We start from the raw sequence: 13,245 nt of genomic DNA, 5'->3' as shown, positions 1-13,245 counted from the left end.
CTATCGTTCCCATAGCAACCAGTTGCACTCTCTACATTTGCGTCCCCTGATTAGCTTGCCTCCCTTTCTCCACCCCATCCCATCCTCTTCCAAATTTTTCCTCCCGCCACTCGCTGTGTCCCTGCAGGAGGCGCGATTAGCTGTGTTCCAGACTTGGAGAAGCACGAAAAATCTCATTAGAACAGACGACTGATGACCTTTCAGGTGGGGTCGCGACAGAAAATTAGAGGAGGAAGATTACCCTAGTGTAACATGGAGAATGAGTCTGCTCCCCTATCACACTACAGCTCATCTGGCAGCAAAGAGAGAGAGAAAAAAAAAGGAAAACTTACCAGAAGTAGAGAGCGTTGCTTATTTTTTAACAAGGCTTTAATTCTCAAATTTATATTGCATGAAAGGATAAGTGACAGAGAAAACAAAAGCATCAAAAATCTCACAGACAGGCAGGGTTAGTGACAAACAGGCGGACAGGTAGAGATAGGACAGACAGACAGTCAAACAGAAATAGGGATAAACGGACAAGACAAACAAAGAACAGCTGACTTACGGGTGGAGATCGGATTTCGAAAGGATGAGGGAGGGGTAAAGCAGAGTATGTCATATGACTTCGCGTGAATAAAAACAGAGAGAAAAGAGAATATTCGTCGTACGGAGATTTGAAGGGAGAGGAGAAGGGCAATGATGAGGAAGGCAGAGACCAACCCGACTGTGTCTGATGGCTCGCTTATAAGTTACTAGACAGACCATTATTCCCACGACAGGCGCCATATTTCACGGGCAGGCTCGGCCACCGGAGAACGGACCTCCCTAAATAATTGAGGCGTCTCTCGCGATGAGATGCGACAACTGGCGGTGAGAAATGGCACGGAGTCAGATTCCGGCCGCCATCTTGTCACTGCTGTCCCGGGCGGGCCGGGGACTCGATTATATTAGGCACCATGGGCTTCCCCAGAAAGGTTTGTTTGTATGATTCATCGCATCCCAGAAAGGGCGACAGGTTTCAGACAATCTGACAAGCTAAGAGTCGCATGGACACAGGAGGCAGTCTAGAAAGTTTGTTGGTGGTGAAGGTAGGCTATGAACTTCGTTGTTAAGACAAGGTGACAGCGCGTCCGTCAAGGGGACCTAATATCATCTGTGCTGTTCAACATTTTTGTGGAGAACATCATGCGAAAAACCCTCCATTTCCATCACATTTGATTTTCCATTGGTGGAAAGAGACGATCTGATAGCAGGCACTAAGAAAGAACTGCAAACTTTATCAATGAAGTGGGAGAGTTTAAATGTATATCGAATGAAGACCATGAAAATAAAGTCGTTGTCATTGGCAACGACAGAACAGGAATCTACATGAATGGAGTACTGTTCGAGGTTGAGGTAAGCAGTTTTAAATACTCATGACCCTTTTTAAGATAATACCACAACAGATCATGATTGCAACAGTAGCAATAACTCGGCTGGACAGGATCTGGAGCAGTGACTACATCTGGATTCTTGAGTAGAACTGTGCTCAGAGAACATCAAACCAAAGACTTTGTGCCAAGTGTGGTCGCTACATTCGTAGGACACTGGAACCCTTACTTGCAACAGCAAACTGGTCTGGTTTGGCCATGTGACACCTCGTGGGGATTGTCCACGACGACATCCAATCAACACACAGCTTCGGTTGTCCTCCCATTGGCTGTCGCTTTGACAACATGAATACAGTTTGTGCATCTCGATAACGGTTTAGCCTCTGTCATGAATTTGTGTGTTGGTGCACAGTATACGAAAGAATTAAGAGCCTGGCCAACACACGTCTAACAACCGGCAAACGGAAGTGGCTGGCTCTTCACCTTTAAAAGGAACAATGAGCGGATGACGCAATCTGGCAACGTCGTCGCTTGATAACACTGCAAATGCCGATGATGCGGCAAATGTCAGCAAAAGTTTCCAAAACTCTTTTTATCCTAAAATCCGTGCATGGAAAGCGACCGACAGGATAAGGGGTGGGAGGGGAGTTGGGAGGACACTTCCCACGTTCCTTTTTCCACCCTGTCTCCATAACCCCTTCCACCCACAAAAAAACACTTCGATCATCGAAGTTTCATAATGTAGGGGAGGGATAAACGTGGAGCAGCTCGGCAAAAGGATGGGCAGAGTTTGGGGGATGGAAAGTTTAGCAAAGCTTCGGCGTTTTCAGAAAGTAAAAAAAACCGCCCTTGACGCTATAGGAAGAAAAGATGACATTCGGAAATATCAACGGTGCTTCAGGTAACTACGCTGTCTCCAGGTGATTAGCAAAGGTCCCCTCTCACCTGCTTCTCTTTCTTTCGTCGTTGATCTCGCTGTAGTCGCGGGGCGAGGGTCTACCGACGCTCCTTGGTCAAGAGTAAAAACGAAACCATCCACGTCCTGGAAGCTACCCACTGTGATTATCTCTGGCATGATTGGCTTGAGCTGAACTAATTTATAGATCGCAGGCCCTACCGTGCACATTCACGACAAACCTGGTTTACGATATAATTTGTACGACATTTGGAGAATAACCTTTGAAAGTATTGGTTATCGTTGCTACAAGGGAGGAACCATCCCCTTTTTCTCTCTTTTCCGCTCCTTCAATAATAAAAAAAAAAACGTGAATTGTTCAGATTAGAAACTGAACATTCTCTTATTCATACTGGTAACTGAAAAGTATGTAGTCCATAAGCAAGCTAAAAACTAGCTTGTTTGTGTACATAGTAACTGTCAACTGCGTATAGTCATTAAAAATTAGCAATTCATTGGTAATTAAAAACTATTTATAATAGACTACTAACTTATTTACCACAGCATTTTAACATCTGTCCTGTTTATATCAGTCAAAGAGAACCAGCGTCTTTGTCGCAGTTTTACCAACTATCATCATCATCATCATCATCTGTTCGGCATCTTCACATCCTTTACTGAAAAAAAGCAAGCAGCGCGCATGTGCAGCAGACACACATAACACACACTCGCATCTTCACATGTCCCACAGTCATCTGCTTCCACACTTGTTTAAATGTGGGATGTGTGGATATTAAGATAGTCTTTTGTTTTGGGGGGATAGTTGTCGCTTGCTCTGTAAACAAGTTAGTTTTTAGATACTGTATAAACAAACTACTTGTCAGAAACTGGTTTCAGTCAGGTCGCCAAGTATAGTCGACAACATGTGTCCAGTTAAGAACATAATTAATGAATCCTCTACGAGTCGGGGGAAAGGAAGCTCCAAGCGTGTAATTAGTGCCATGGACATGTTTCCCTTCACCTGACACCCCGCCTCCTCCACCCTCGCAGTCAGAATAACAATGGCGGACACAAAGGTCATGCTCCCAGTCCCCCGTTGTTATCACCACACTGGGTCCACCCGTCGACATCAGGTTACCTTTGATGATTGCCCACTGCTGAACAAATCAACAAATTATTCATACCACGACATTGGAGACTGAAGCTTTCTCTGTAGTATCCGTCGTGCAACATAAATTTTGATATCCAGAGTCAAGATTTTATTATTATTAAATCATATTTATTGAGCGGCCCTCCCCAGCATCCAGGAAGTTCAAAGTCCTCAACATTCATGAATATAGGGGCACGCAATGTGAGACAGAAACACAGAGGGAAGTCTCAGAAAGGGATGTGAGCTCCATCACACTTTGCATGCACACCCACACACAAACATTCCAACCCCTCCTCACACACACACACTCACACGTGCGCGATGAATAAAAGGTTACAAGAGACAACTTAATATTCATTTTAACGCCAATGGATCAACGTCACAGAAGTCACCATAGCAACCACTGTCCCTGAAGATCAAAACTGTGAAATGATGGAAAACTTCTCTAATAAAAGTTGTCATCGTAGGCAGAGAAACGCTAGTGATATTCAAAATATCTGAGAACACCATCAGATGTGACAAACAGACGATACTGATGAATGGCGAGAGGTGACAATAGATGGAAAGCAAATCGTCACAGTCTGAAGAATTTATTATTATTATTATTATTATTATTATTATTATATTTTAGAGATCAAAACTGATTTGTTCACACAAAGAACTGAAGTTGATTTGTAAACTGCAAAGTTTAGAACTATAACCGGCCTGCACCATTGTATAAAATTAAAGAAAGAGCAGCTCTAGTCTGGCTCCGTTGCCATGGCCACACACGCTTAAGTCCAAGACAGCCTGGAAAGTGAATGAAAGATAAAAGCCACTTGTAAAACATGGTTTGACTCCTTCCACGTTTTTACTACACCCCGTCTTTCCTTCTCCCTTCTTCAGTCGATCTGTCTTTACTGCATCATTGGTGCTGTTTATCTCATGTTGTGGTCACATTAGCCGAGGCATCGTACCGTGAAGCAACAGGTATCTCTTCTCTCACTCTCCTGCCTTTCGTCTCTCTCTCTCTCACATTTACGTGTTTCTGTTTTTCTTAATTTCTTATGTTTTGTGCAACACAAGAAGCCGGATAAATCAGAACACAGTGTCGGTATCCTTAGAGCCACCTGTAACAGATGGAGGCCAGGGTGAAGCCAAGCTCACGACACTTCAAGGACCTTCCGACAAGTAAGCATGACAGACAGCAGACGCTCGGGTAGACAAAAGAAAGAAAAAAAAGTTGGCAGCATTGACAAAGCAAAAACTTTAAATTCAAAGCAGCATTCACCGAGTTAACTCCGCTCATCAGAGGGAGGTTATTCCGATGCCTTCCCCAGCCACCCCACACGACCAGGTAAGCTACGTGCTGCGACAGGTACCCGGGGTAGGTACACTACAAAATCTTCGATCCCGATTTCTCTTTCATGTGCCGGACGTGCGCGGGTACCGCGGTGCAAGGTCAACAAACAAAGCGCGAGACGGAGCGACTGCAACTGCAAACATGGCTGCACGCCGTGCACCCGCATCGTGTGTCCTCATGCACTCGGGTGTGGGGCAGGAGGCGGGTGGGTAGTCCTGGCATTGTCCGTGGCTTGTCGGCTTATCTACACAAATATCGCTGTAACCGAACTGTCTGTATTTTTAGCTGGCTTTCTTCTTCGTCTTCTTTTTTAAACAGGTCAGACCAGTTCGTGAGAGCAAACTTGGAGAACGATAAGGTCGGGCCGTGAGCGTCCATTTTAAGCATCTCTTTAATGATTGATATTTTTATTTTTTTATTGTTTTGTCTCCTGCTTTCCATATAAGCTCTGTGTGTTTTCCTTCTTCAATTCTCTCGCCGCTATTGTTCAGAGCTCTTGGAAGATGATCAACAAAACAAAACTCTTGTTTCCTTTGAATAATGCATGCCTAGCCACCCAGCCATCCACCCCACATTCACAAGAATCGCTTTACATCATTTCAGACAGATATCTTTTCTTTTCATCTTTTACTTTCTCTGTGATATCGACACACACACACACACTTCCTCCTTCGTGCACGATTATTTACAAATTCTGCGGAGGTATTTAGAACAAAGAGAGGACAAAGTAAAGAGAACATTTGTTGAATGTTGTTTGACAGGCTTAGTTTTTTTTTCTCGGGTCGTCACAACTTTAGAGGGCTACCTGGCATGCAAAAAATGTTATCAAAGCTTCTCTGTGAAGCTTCGTTTAGTCTAGGGAGGAGGAAAGAAGAATTGTTGCTGTTTACACCGAGCCAGCAACTAAGGTTATATCATGGCAAGACAGCCCTGTAAACAGATGCCACATGCAGAGAAAGAACAGCGTGCCCGAGACGAGAGCTGAACCCAGGACAGTCAACTCACACTGTACTGGTGACAGGTGATAACCTTAGTCTATGGGGCGGCAGCTCTTACACTGTCCTCACATCAAAATCCGGAGAAGGAAGCAAGATAAGAGTGTAATGTGTGGGATACTTTTATGACATGGCCGACATACCAGTCAGGCTCAATTCTCATCCAAAATTTTTCTGTTTTATTTCATAAGCTCGCACGACATAAGGACAAACATGGCTGACCTACTTTTGTCTCCAAGGATCCCTAACTGCCCCTCCGCCGCCTCCCAGAGACCTCTGGGACCTCTTTGTCCTCTTTCTGGCTCTTGAAAAATATTCAATTTTTTCGGTCATCTAATCTTTCTTCCATCTCCCATGTCACTTGTGTGCTGTTTGCCTTATCGCTTTACATCATTGAATTCATTTCCAAGCTCATCGGACGCTTCCTCGCGCGCGCACACAAACACACAGTCAGATGCTCTGTGCGAATATGCATCCAGCAGGGCCCGTAATCTCTTTTCCAAGAGTTCACTCCCCTTCCTGCACCGATATGTCGATTTAGGCACGAATTTAATAACATGGCAAATTATGGGCCCGGACTGAGTAGGTGCTCGCGAACTACCGGAGGGACCGAGGGCGCATGCGCTGCGAGTTGATCCCAGGAGTAACATTAGTGAGAGTGTGTGTCCCCGGCATGCATTTCTATCAGTGTCAACGCTGGAAGCGGTCGAACATTTTGACAGTGTCTGGTTCGTAATTTCTCCCTGCAATCTATCCAATCTATTGAAAAAAAACTGTCCACATTCTTTAGCATCATTAACTGAATATTTTTTTCCCTAGTCTTTTTGTGCGGATGTTGCACTTTCCTTCTCTCTCTCCAACTCTCCATCTCTATCTCAGACATGCAAGCACACGTATATACACTTCCTAACAAGCGCAGAGAGAGATGGAATATGAGCATTTTGTTCTAAAAGTCTCGTGCTATGAACGCAGAGGTGCTTTCGTTACATTGGCTTTATTTGTCGCACACATAGTCCGTTATATTAATACATATAGGTTTATTGGTAGCGCATACGACTGTGAAGGTAGCTAATAAAAATGATGCAAAGGTATAGCTGGAGGGTACGAAATATTTCTTGACAGAAAGCACGTGTTGAAATGTGTTACATATAACCAGCTGCTCACTGGTGACGAATGTTACATACCTCTCATCCTTATGTGGATCAAAAGATTCGATCCCTGGGTTAAAGGTGCAGTGATTTTCACGAGAAAAGTCTGCGAAAAACTAAGTTATGTGTGTGTGTGTGTGTGTGAACCGCGCTAAGTTCTTGTGTCTTATCTAAGTCTTACTATCGATGTGAAACAAGAAGCCACTATTTTTTAGGGGGAAGTGGGATACGAATGCAGTAATGTTACCGAAAAACCTTGTCTTTAGAAACTCACCTGCTGACTCTACCCGCTCATGCACTCCTCGCCATTGTCGCGGTCCCCCGAGCGTCAATACAAGGGAACTAACCCTGACGATTACAGCATTAATGTCGCTTGGTTCCCCTTGCTGGACAGTTGTGTGGCCATCTTTAATCAGACTGTTGACGTTGCTGGGTCGAGTTCATAAGCAAAGTCCATGACGAGACAGCAGCTCTCGATTTCCCCATCCCCTCCATTCCCGTCGTTTAGTTATGCCTTAGGGAGGTTTCCCAAACCCGATGATTCGTGAGGTAGCTGGTTCGAATCCTGGATGGATTTGTGGCTGACAACTCCCTAAACCCACCCAGCAGCTGATTAGCTTATAATGGTACCTGACCTATCAGGGGAGGTAAATATGACGGAAGGAGAGAGTCTGTTTCCCCCCCCCCAGCATTGCTTTAGACACGTTGAACCACTTACATCCATTGCCTCAACTTTTTTCCTAGTTAAGAGAAAGTTCTGGTCCTGTTCTCGACACAGTGTTTTCCTGTGAGCATACTTCAAAAGAAACAGAAAGTCTTATGACAACAACATGCTCGACAACAACAACATCTATTAGATATCCGCTCCAATCTTTTATCCGCAGTTTAGACGAGAAGATAAGTTTTCAGACAAGCTGGCCTCGTTCATAAAACACCTAGTCGCTAATCCCCTTGTTCCACAGCTGAGATTAAAGGAACAGGCCGGTCATGAACGTGCCCTGCACACACTGGATGCAGGTGTTCAGCATCAAGCAGACACGAGTGCCATTCATGCTTGTCAGGGACGCCGGTGTGGGCCGACAGGTGAGGCCAGGTGCGCCATTCTGTTCACGCAGCACCGTAATGGCTCTGGCGGCAGGTGAACTGTGTGTGCAACTTCGTTATCACAGCAGTTGCTCTGCATTATCGTTCGGTGATGTTCTCGAACAATCGATTTCCCCTCAGGTTTGTGGCTGTGGGCGGGTGGAGATAAAGGTTGTGGAGATGGGTGGGAAGAAGGAAGAGGAAGGGGAGGGTAATCTTTTAGTACCTTGTCGTTATTGATGACGTCACGGCCTTGGGGATAGCTTTGTGCAGGCGATCGGGAGAGTGTGTGAGACGTGTGAGCGCGCAATTATGGGAGGGTGAGTGTGTGTGTGCGTGTGTGTGAACGCCCGTGCACGTGTACATAAAGTAAGCGAGCAGCTAGGAGCGGGAAGTGCGAAATCGCCTTTTGGTGAAATCACTTTCCCTCCCAAAATCAACAACAATAAGGGAGGAATGAGTACGTGTGTGTGTGTGTTCCTCGGTCGTACGCGATAAAATGATATTATTTTGTGTGTATGAGAGGGAACGAGTCACGAGCAACCCAGTGACATAATTATCATCGACTGCCAAGTCCCTGTGACATCAATAGAAGACATAGACAGCGACTATATTTATCCAAGAAGACAAAAATAAACTGGACAAGGAAAATAAATAAACCAGAGATTCGCAGGTGTAGTACGATAGTACAATAATAATCATTCAAACAGGCGGAGAATGTTTCAACTTTCCTATTATTATTATAATAAAAAGTTAAGTATTTATTTTGTGCGCTTGTGTGTGTTCAACCACGCTTTACTCTGTGTACCTGATTCTGGCCATGTGGAGGAAACAAAAGGAAGTAAGGAAGAAGAACTGCTGAAGAAGATAAAGGAGAGAAAAGACAGCAGGAGAGAAAAGGACAAGCGTTGAGCTCTGGGTCAGGACGAAGAGGAACTGTTCTTATCAAGAGAAAAGACGGAAGAAGAGACGAAAGAAAAAAAAGGTGAACAGGAGCAAAAGCAGATCGAGAACCTTTCTGTGGTGACGTCACTTGTATGGTAGGTCACACGTGGAGGTGGGAGGATGAGTGGGTGCATGCATGCATGTGCGTGTCTGTGTGGGTGTGGGTGGTGTGGGTGTGGGTGTGTGAGTGTTTGTGTGGGCGGACTGTGCATGAAGTGAGAGACAGCAAGTCACAGATATCGCTCCACACGACTTTCAATATCAGGACAATAATAAAACTTAATTTATACTCTTCCTGCTAAGAGCTTTCTAACACCAGTGCACCCGTCCTTCTTCCTTCCCCAAGCAATCCTCATCTTGAGCAAATTTCTAAATCGGGGAACCACGTTTTCTCTCTTTAGGTTCAACAGATGTTCTTTCTAAAACCATTTTCTGCATTTAAAATAACCTGAGCGAATGTGATTATGAGGGCAGCAGACGATTCGCTTCTCGTCTGTAATGCACTCAGTGGTCTTATTTAAACCTGTCCCGACCTCCTCCCGTGACTTGGCGATGTCCTCCGAAGGCGTGAATAAAGACAGTTAGGAAGTTCACCTCCAATCCTCCAGACCTCAGAACAGTTGCAAAGGAGGAAGAGCAGAAGCGTACGAAGAGAATATGGCAAGATAGAAGGGGAATACTTATTGGAAATGACTGTAAATAATTCAGTTCATCATTGTGTAGTCAACAAAAATACTTCCTTCATTCATAAGTAAATTTATTCTCAAAATATATTGTCAAAATATACTTTTTAATGGTTGGGTTTTTTTTTAGTTAGAGAGAGGAATAACGCAATGTAATCTCCCTGTAAATAGTATTTTCGATCCTATATGTAGCTAATTATCAAAATACCGGTAATAGACGATAGTCACGATGCTGAGAATGATGAAACAAGATGGAGACAGAGGCGAACCAGTCCGCTAAGAAAAGCGAGCAAGATTGTTGAGCAGGTGATACGAGTACACACACACACAGGCTAGCGCTCTTACCTCGGTCTTCTTTAATAAATATAAGCAAACAATTACTAAATAAATAAACAATTCAATCTGTGCCATCGTCCCTCTTTTCTGGATTTGCTTGACATATAAAACAGTTGCCCTCGCTGACCTTTGTGTCAACCCTCGTACTGAGAACACCATTATTAAATCGACATTTCCTTTTTTTTTTTCACGCTTGACTACACAATCACCGACTTTCTCCACGAGTTCCACAGAACTCCATCAGGGAGTATTTAGACACCGACTTTGTGCGACGAAGACGTTCCGGTGGATGAACTTAATGGCGTTGCTAGGCAACTGGTCTGAACGAAAACGCGGCCAGTGAGGACAGCACGTGGGAGGAGGACGATGCAACGGTCGAGGTTTAATGACGTCAATTCACGGCGAGCGACTCACAAGGTTGCGACAGTCCGAGGACTGTGAGAACTACTCACGCCGGCGCAGTGTCGTCTGAAGACAGGTGTTGCAAAAAAATTGCAGAATTTAGTATTCTGTGTTGGTGTCAGAGTGTATGTAGTGTGTGTACGTATGTATGGCTCATGTATACAGAATGTATACAGCATGTCGACAACAATTACATTACTCGCGTAGACACACGGCCACAGATTAAATAATGCCATCTGCAGCAAAATGGCGATCAGAATGTTTGTAGACGGATGCTAATGTTACCTCATCCTGACAGCAGTCACAACACAGACAGTGCGGTGTGCAACTACACCAATGTAGTGGTTTGACTTGATGACAGGATTTGGTGGAAGCTGTGAGATTTTTGTTGTTTTTGTTTTAGGGTTTCTTTTGTTTGGTTGTTGTTGATTTGTTGTTGTTTGTTTTGTTTTTGTTTTAGGGTTTGTTTTGTTTGGTTGTCGTTGATTTGTTGTTGTTTGTTTTGTTTTTTAGGGTTTGTTTTGTTTGGTTGTCATTGATTTGTTGTTGTTTGTTGGTTTTTTTTTGTTTTAGGGTTTGTTTTGTTTGGTTGTCGTTGATTTGTTGTTGTTTGTTTTGTTTTTGTTTTAGGGTTTGTTTTGTTTGGTTGTCGTTGATTTGTCGTTGTTTGTTTTGTTTTTGTTTTAGGGTTTGTTTTGTTTGATTTTTGTTGATTTGTTATTGTTTGTTTTATTTTGTTTTTGGTTTTGGGGTTGTTGTTTTTTTGCTTGTTTGTTTTTTTTGGGGGGAATACATTTGTTTGTGGACGTCCCAACTTGTGTGCAGGTATGATCGTTCGGACTATCTCTTATAAGTTTTGCAGCTTTGTAGTGTAAATATTATTGTCGGGACGTGACGTGCAATGGATTAACTGCTTCAGTTCACCGTAATCACATGTTGTTTTCTTTGGGACGTTCTTCTCTGTGGTATGAAAACCTGTCTTTGTGTATTTAATCGCTCATTGTTCTAAATTTTTCCTGTAGATAGTGAAAATGTAGACATGGCTTGGCTACAAAAGGTGCTGAAAAGTTAGAAAAGACGTCGAGGGCTTACGAGAGTTGACCTAAGATTACGAGAAACGACGAGAATTTACTAGAGCTAGAGCGCTTGCTTAACATCAAAGGGACTATGCTAGTATTCGAAAACGTTTTTTACGTTCTCGTTCTCTCTACTTTACCCACCCACCCTTGCCATTTATGTCTGCACAATCAAGTTAGTATATTTTTTTAAGTCATTGATGCACTTTTCGAGATTCTAAAACGTATCAGCTGTACATTGTTTATCGCAAAACAAAACAGAAATCTGAAGGATGTTTACACCTGTTGTTAATTACCGATGAAAGGTAGACATGTAAGGATGGCATCCGATTATTGGCGAGGGGCGATTTAAAAGAAAAGTGGGTGAGGTGACGTGCCAAGAGAATGAAGACGACGGTGCAGTAATTATTCCCGTCCTGTCTTCACGTCTAAACAAGCAACACACTTATTACAGCTTGGTCTACCTTATCATCGCCGTGTCTATGCAAGATGAAACTCCATCTTGTATCAGTTGGCAGATCAAAGACACTTGTCGTGACTTTACAGACCTAGTGGGGGGCATATTTTTCTTAATCATTCGGTAATGTTCAGTTTAAGATACTATTTCTTTATCTCTGGAAGAACACCTTGCCTTCCGTTCTTGCTTTTCGCCATAGGACCGGCCAACGGAACTCTAATGATAATAAAAAGTTTTGATTTGTTTATTGCTTTGTTTTATTGTTTATTGATTTGATTGTTTTAGTTCTTTTAAGAAGCAGTCGGGCTTTACGAACACGCGATAAATTTCCAAGAAAGCGCATTCGTTAGTGTTGAACATTTTCTTGAGGATGAAAGTTGACTCCTCATCTTAGTCGCACAAGCTCAAGCAAAGTAGTGAGTAGACGGTTTTGTTGTGTACTCACGAATAAAAAAACAATTCACCTGTGAAACAGATTAATGAAGTTGTTCTTAGTACAACCAGACGGTCTTGGAAATTCTGTGTCAGTGTGAAGATTTAAGTTTCTATTGAATGAAACCAGTAAATTTAGTATTTATCAAAAAGTAATTTACAAGCATTCTGTGCAAATGGACTGAAAAATACCGACAGTGACAGTGGTCAAATGAAAAACAAAAATCGTAATTTGTGTGGCTACAACTAAAGCGCCAAATACTAACAACAGGTGAAATTTTGAGTGGCAATGCGACAGACGAAGAGCTCCAGACTTCATCTTTGTCAACCGACACACCTGTCTATAACATTAGGTCCGAGTTTTCCAGCTGCTTAACCCTGGACATCATCCCGTTCAAGTACTACCAGATGTCTACTTGCCTATATAGACTTCAGTTTTGTATTGCAAATATGCTTTACCAACCCATGTCATAGCGACCGTGAGTCATTGGCATTCAAGATGGCATGTCATGTCATGTCTGTACTTGAGGTCCGAAGGCTGTGGATTAGATCACTCGGTTACTGATATAGTCTCATGAATTTTAATGTGAATAACACACACTGACACACAATTCCAAAACACATCAGCTCATCCACTGCACCCTGGCGTCTATTTTCTGCTGCAGTTGAAGCAGTTCCAACCCAAACTAAAATACACCGACAACGTGTAGAGCCAGGTCATTTGATCGCGTTGAACACTATTCCCCTACCTGCATTTTGACAATAAAAAAAAGCAGGGTAAGAAATAAAATCAGGCCGTACATCAGGATGCTGTAAATAGTATTCCCCTGCAAGCAAAACAGTCTTTCAAACTCCATCGAACTTAACATCACCACCACCGCAGTTCTAACGGTAATTATTGCAGATGAAAGATATGGTTCATAACGGAGGAGGTTTTTTTCGGAAGAAA

At 43.2% G+C, this 13,245-nt stretch overlaps 1 protein-coding gene across 5 annotated transcripts in view; it reads right to left on the bottom strand.

Moving 5' to 3' along the window:
- The window catches only part of LOC112562032 (neo-calmodulin-like), a 68,711-nt gene that overhangs the window by 17,500 nt on the left and 37,966 nt on the right, over window positions 1–13,245 (bottom strand). The gene's annotated exons all lie outside the window — the stretch shown is intronic.

The sequence above is a fragment of the Pomacea canaliculata genome, linkage group LG4 (assembly GCF_003073045.1).
Source record: "Pomacea canaliculata isolate SZHN2017 linkage group LG4, ASM307304v1, whole genome shotgun sequence".
NCBI lineage: Eukaryota > Metazoa > Mollusca > Gastropoda > Architaenioglossa > Ampullariidae > Pomacea > Pomacea canaliculata.
This window is presented reverse-complemented; position numbering and strand designations above follow the sequence as displayed.